At 31.6% G+C, this 7,146-nt stretch overlaps 1 long non-coding RNA gene across 1 annotated transcript; it reads right to left on the bottom strand.

The window, feature by feature from the left end:
• Positions 1-5,786: 5,786 nt before the first annotated feature.
• Positions 5,787-7,146, bottom strand: LOC140991453 (uncharacterized). Its single transcript, XR_012177916.1, has 3 exons — positions 7,032-7,146; positions 6,446-6,505; positions 5,787-5,922 (listed from the first exon to the last, which is right to left on the bottom strand). It is a non-coding gene; the product is annotated as an uncharacterized lncRNA (long non-coding RNA).

Genomic DNA, 7,146 nt, shown 5'->3' with positions numbered 1-7,146 from the left:
GCTTCTAATCCTTGTTATAAAAATTCAATAAAAATTCTTAAAATGAAATAGGTAGAATATAAAAAATTACACAATTAAAAAAAGATATAAAATAAAAACTAAATAATTGTCTATTACCTATTAATTACTAATATAAACTTCTAAAGATCGAAGTTGGTGATAGTGTAGACTACTATTTACCAAAAAATAAAAATCTATTGTTTCAATGATCAAACTGGTTGACTATCATACTGTAAAGTTAGTGAAGTAAAATATGAAAAACAAAGTGAGTTAATAAAAATATTATGATCGGCTAAGCTGAATGAAACTCATATATATATAAGTATCTCACTTGGTATAAGTAGTTGATTCACTTTATGTTTTGTCACTGCACAAAGTGAAAGTTCATATAATGTAATGTTCTAATTTTCTTAATTTTTATCTTGATTTCAAATTTAATTCTATCATTTATTAGTCTTTAAATATGTCTTAATTTTTTTTCGAAACACTTGATCTTAAATGTGATCAATTAACTAAATAATTATTATACTTTGTAGACAACAATAAATATATTAATACATTTAAAGATAGAAAAAATAATGTATTGACTACAATAATAATAATAATAAAAGGAATGTTATAATTAACATTATGATTATCTAATGTCAATATTAAATTTAACATCCTACATTCGAAAATGTTTTTATTGAGATAAAGACTATGATGATAAACAAATAATAATAATTTATTTAAAATTATAACATAATAATAATATGATCGTTGTTCAAAATTAGAAACGGGTGTACTTCTACTTTTTCATTGAATCGTGCAAATAATTTTCTCAATATTTTTAGTTGGATAAACATGTTAAATCTATTAAAATTAAATAATATAATTTAATGATGAGTAGAAATGCATTGTTATATATATTACTATCGAGTGATCCGTATAAATAATTTGTGACAACATTCATAAGACGCATTTCTAAATTTTCAGATACCGCCAAACAAATCAAATACCGAAACGTAATTGCATCCATAACAGGAGAATACGTTTCCTCATAATCAATTCCAAGCCTTTGAGAAAAACATTGTGCAATAAGTCGAGCTTTATATCTTACTATTTCATTTTTCTCATTTCGCTTTCGAATAAAGACTCATTTGTACCCAACAGGTTTTACACCTTCATGTGTAAGGACTATAGGCCCAAAAATGTTACTTTTATTTAGCGAATCCAATTCAACCTGAATAACATCTTTCCATTTTATCCAGTTCTGTCGATTTTGACATTCACAAAAAGATTTTGATTCATGATCTTCATTGTCATTTATGATCTCATCAATTTCTTTTATATCTTTTCGATTCCATATTTTTCCAGTATTAATATAATCGATATCGATTTCACGATTCTCATCAGTTTGTGGTTCTGACGGAACATTTTCATCATCATGTATTTATGCCAGAATATCATTATCTATTTTGTGATCATCGTGTTTCTCTATGCTTTTTCTTTTTCGAGGATTTTTATCCTTGGAACTGATTGGTCTTCCACGCTTCAAGCGTTTAATGACATCATGAGTGTCTTCAATTTGTTTCTTTGGAATTTCAGTTCGAGCAATGGCATTTACAACGTGCATATATGATTTAGTGACCCTTTTTGTATCTGCAAATGCATCTGGCATTTGATTTGCTATTCTTTGCAAGTGCACAATTTGCTGTACATCTTTTTCACATCGTTTAGTTCTTGGATCCATATGTAACAATAATGATGTATACCATGTAATTTTCTTTTCGATATGTTTCTTTTCTCCCCTTAACATTAGGAAAATTTCCTCATTAAAACGACAATCAGTAAAACGTGCTGTAAACACATCGCCTGTCTTAGGCTCAAGATATCGAATGATTGATGGGCTATCATAACCAACATAAATTCTGATCTTTCTTTGAGGTCCCATTTTTGTTCGTTGAGGCGGTGTAATAGGCACATATATCATACGTCCAAAAATTCTCAGATGAGAAATATCTGGTTCTTTACCAAAAGAAAACTGCAATGGGGAGTATTTATGATATGCACTTGGTCTGATACGAATTAATGCAGCAGCATGTAAAATTGCATGTCCCCATATAGAAACAGGAGTTTTGTTTTCATAATCATTGGTCTAGCAATCAGTTGTAGACGTTTAATCAATCATTCAGCTAATGCATTTTGTGTATGTAAATGAGCAACATGATGCTCAACAGTGATTCTCATTGACATACAATAATCATTGAAAGTCTGGAAAGTAAATTCACCAACATTATCAAATCTAATTTTCTTGATTGTATGATCGAGAAATTGATTCCGTAATTTTATTATTTGAGCAAGTAAGCTCCACATTCCAAGTTGATAATAAACATACATGTGACCATCTGCTGGAGACATCGATCAATACCATAAAATATCTAAATGGTCCACTTGGAAGATGAATTGGCCCACAAATATCACCCTGAATACGTTCAAGAAACATATGTGATTCAGTTTGGATTTTAGCTGGTGATGGTTTTATAATAATTTTTCCAAGAGAACATGCTTTGCATTGAAACTTATTATTTTGAAAGATCTTCAGGTCTTTCAGCTAATGATCATGTGTATTTTCTATAATTCTTCGCATCATTGTTGAATCAGGATGTCCTAATCGATCATGCCAATTAATCAGTATTGAAGAATTATCAACTACCATGTTTGATTCAATTGGACTTATATATGTATAATGCAATCCAGTATGGAGCATTGGTAGTTTTTCAACTACATATTTCTTTCCTGATTTATATGTGGTAAGACATATATATTTCTCATTTTCTTCATTTATTGTCTGAGTGTCATACCCATGTGAACATATATATCATTAAAACTCAACAAATTTCTTTTTGATTATGGTGAATACAAAGCATCATTTATCAGAAATTTTGTACCATTAGGTAACAAAAAATGTGCTTTACCTGATATTGTATTCACCATTGTTTTTGTTGGTTTTAGTTCCAAGAAATATCTTTTATCTCAGAGAATAGTGTGCGTTGTACCACTATAAGATATGCGAACTTCCATGGGATTAGTTCCTTGTTTAGCTTTGTTCATAGCAGTTTGAACTTCAAAAAAATATGCAATGAAAAAAATTACTGACAATACATATGTAATTTATTGAAAAATATAAGACATATCATAATTATACAATAAAACATTAGCATATTAGCTCATGAAAAATAAAATATTTTACATTTCAATTCCACCAATATATTGATCATTTTCAGAGAAATCATCCAGAAAATCTGGAGCATCAAAATGAGTTGAATCATTCAAACGGCCACTGTGTTCAGTGAAGTTGGTCTCTTTTTCTTTTTCCTTTATTGATTCTTTATAGAACTTACAAATGTGCTCGGAGGCTCGACAAATACGAGACCAATGTCATGGAGTGCCGCATCTAAAACAAGAACTTTCAAATCGTTGTGAGTAATTTTCATTAACACTCATGTTCTCATGATGTCTTTTCAGTGGGTGATTCGTGACGTCCTTTTGAGATGAGTTATAGAAGTAACTATCTCGATTGTTTTCAAAACCACGGTCGCGATCACGACCACTTCCACTTCCACGTCCACGACCACAACCTCGACCTCGACCAAAACATTGTCTCTGAATTTGATTTTGGTTTCTAGGTTTAAATTCATTTTTACTTACAACATTTACTTCTGAAATGTTGTTGATCCAGTGGGTCGGGACTGATGATTTCTTATTAGCAGCTCGTTGTTCTTTTCTGCCACAAGAAAACATGCGATAAGTTCAAAATATCCCACAAATCCACGCGCTCTATATTGTTGTTGTAGAGTTATATTTGATGCGCGAAAAGTGAAAAATGTTTTCTCAAGTATTTCCGATTCCGTAACCTCATGTCCACAAAATTTTAATTGTGAGATTATTCGATACATCGCCGAATTATAATCACCGACTTTCTTAAAATCTTGGAATCTTAAAATATTACATTCATCACGGACGGTCGGAAGTATAACTTCTCTTATATATTCAAATCTTTTTTTTAATCTTTTTCATAAAGCCATGAGATCTTTTTAAAATATATATTCACGTTTTAATCCTTCATCAAGATGTCGATGCAAAAATATCATAGCTTTTGTTTTTTCTTGTGATGATGAGATACCATTTTCTTTAATAGTCTGACTTAGACTCAATGACTCAAGATGCATTTCTACATCTAGAGTCCAAGGCATATAATTTTTTCCCGTAATGTCGAGCGCAACAAATTCGAGCTTTGCCAAATTTTACATGGTGATACTATAAAAATAACGATTCATTTTATTAGTTAAGTTATAAATTTATTAAAATGGCAATACAAAGTAACGGATAAATTATAAGTACAAGCATTCTTAAAAATAAAGAAAAAACGCGAGGCGGATATTCTCCGATAAATACAAAACTAGTGAGTATAATAACCAAAATAATTATTCAAAATAACCTTGAAAGAATCATCTTCTTCTTCTTTGAAAATTTTGATGAAGAAAATTTTTAAGGATGAAGAAAAAGTTTGGAGTGATTGAATGTGTTTGTGAAATCATATTTATAGAGGTAAAACTAGCTATTAATGACCGTTACAAAATAAAAAAAATAAATGTATGTATATGTAAATTTTATGGTAATAATATGATGTATATAATGTTAATCATGTTTAAATAATTATGTATGTCACATCACAATATTATAATGAGGTGTCAGAGACTGTTGGAAACTGAATTTCGGAATTTTGACAAACTGGGCATTTAATAGATTGAAGTAACTGATCAAGACTGATCTAAAATATCGGTTGCCTATAACTGAAGATTAATGCAAAGATAATCGAAGGCAACTGAACCAGCGGACTGGACTACGCAGACAACTGACTGATCAGTTGGAAACTGGTCAGTTGCTACAAACAGTTGTGAGCTTATCAAGTTATAGCCTATCAGCTGATCTTTCAGCTATACACATCATCAGTTAAAGAAAAGGACATTCAACCGACAGATAGTACAAAAGCAAGACTGCAACTAGTAGTGGGATCGCTGCATTTCAGAAAAGCTGCAGTGTACGACTGTCAGAAGAATATTGACGTGGCAAACAACGGATAAAAAGATTCAAATCGCATTCAATAATACCGTTGAAAGCTGTTAGGATCGATTAGGGGGCACTTGTTAGGATCGATTAAGGGGGAAAATAGTTGAGCTACAATAGCTCGGTTCATGAAATATTGAACACCGATGATTTAAATCGAGTTTGATATGAAATCAAGCGGAAAACACTCGAAATAATCCTTCGTAGAAACCGATTAATTATTTTGCAAAGCATTTAAAATATATGCAAGTTGAATGTGTAAAAATATTTTAGTTGAAGTATTTTATCAAACACTTGTAAGCAATATTTTGGTATTTGAAGAACACATAAAATGCTTCAAACAATGCATCTTTAAAACAGTGGAAATGATAAGTAAATGTAATAAACAAATAGACACGAATTTGTTTATGGATGTTCGGAGACTTCAAATGCTCCTACGTCACCCCTTCTTCCCCTTGGGAAGGATTCACTAGAAGACTTTGATTTATAAAACTCTTTGTACAAACCCATTCAGCTAGGACTTACCCACTGCTGTGGCGCCCCAAACCTCGCCACGTAATCATACAACATGTGACGTCATATGCATAAAAATTTTCTTTTCAACGACATAATAATATAATGCATATATGACAAAATAATGCAATCACCACACTATCTACATCAATGCAGCAGAAACAGTATAATAAATACACACATACAACTCAAATTAGACAATAAACTATATTGTCTATATCTACTATAAACTACAGGACTGTTTGACTAGACACACCTAGTCCTTCACCACTATCCTGTCTCACAGCAGAGTCCTGTAACCTGTCCAACAGAAACAGCCCCCAAAGGGTGAGCATACACAACAATCATCATCGTAATACATAACAGTTATATTATCAACAATATAAAATATAACTGGAATGATAACAGAAATACTTCATTTGCTGTCTCTGGACAATCAAACCACCAACGATAGCAACGTCATCACTCCCATACTACTGCAGCAACAACATCGACGATACGTCGCACCCCAACCCCGGCGACAGCAATATCGTCGAACGAATAACATCAACGATACGTTGCCCCCCTACCCCGGCGACAGCAATATCGTTGAACGAATAACACCGACGATACGTCGCACCCCAACACCGGCTACAGCAATATCGTCGAACGAACAACATCAACGTGACGTCTCCTAACAAACGACAGCCAACAATATCAACGATAATAAACAACAACAGATATAATATCAAATCACCCAATACTAGTGATTTATCATCGTTTAACGCAATAGTATTCATCAATACTAAACAATAACAACATATGCCTGTACGTCAACGCGAACCTGATAATCGAGTATCTATATAATCTGGCTATTTCTTTGATCCCGAGGCTTGTGATGTATCTAAATAATTCAACAACAATTATTAGATCATTGTCACTGTATCAACACAGTCATAACAGCCTCAATATATAACATCAAATAGCCCAAAAACAATTAATTAAACAAAATATAATACTCGATTATAAATTCTTATCATTCAACAATTTAATATTCTGGTGTATTTAATTCATAATGATACCATCAAATATACCCTAATTAATTAACTTCAAATAATAGGCTATTCTACAACATCCGTCAAATTACGAAAACTTTACATCAACGTGTAGCCTATACTTCGTAGACTCCGAATATATAATCAGAATTAATAACAACAGACAAACAACTCACCAATTTCAATTCAACGATTTAAAATCCCTAATTATAATAAATTAGGAATAATTCAAACCAACAGCACTATAATCATCTCTACTTCGTTAAAATCATACGATATTCAACAATCTTCAATTTCTGTACGATTTAACAATTTATCGGATTTATTCCAAAAATCGACGAATTTCAAACATCATCAAAACTATAAAATTTATACCTCAAATCGAAGACCTCGTGTCAACGATCTCAGAACTGAAGTCGGTTCGTCGATTAGATTAACCGATAAGTCACACGATCGAAAAAAAAATTAAAAACCTTATTCTTTCTTCTTC

Source organism: Primulina huaijiensis, chromosome 13 (genome assembly GCF_012295235.1).
Source record: "Primulina huaijiensis isolate GDHJ02 chromosome 13, ASM1229523v2, whole genome shotgun sequence".
Taxonomy (NCBI): domain Eukaryota; kingdom Viridiplantae; phylum Streptophyta; class Magnoliopsida; order Lamiales; family Gesneriaceae; genus Primulina; species Primulina huaijiensis.
Note: the sequence above shows the minus strand (reverse complement) of the source record. Positions and strands in the feature narration are given on the sequence as shown.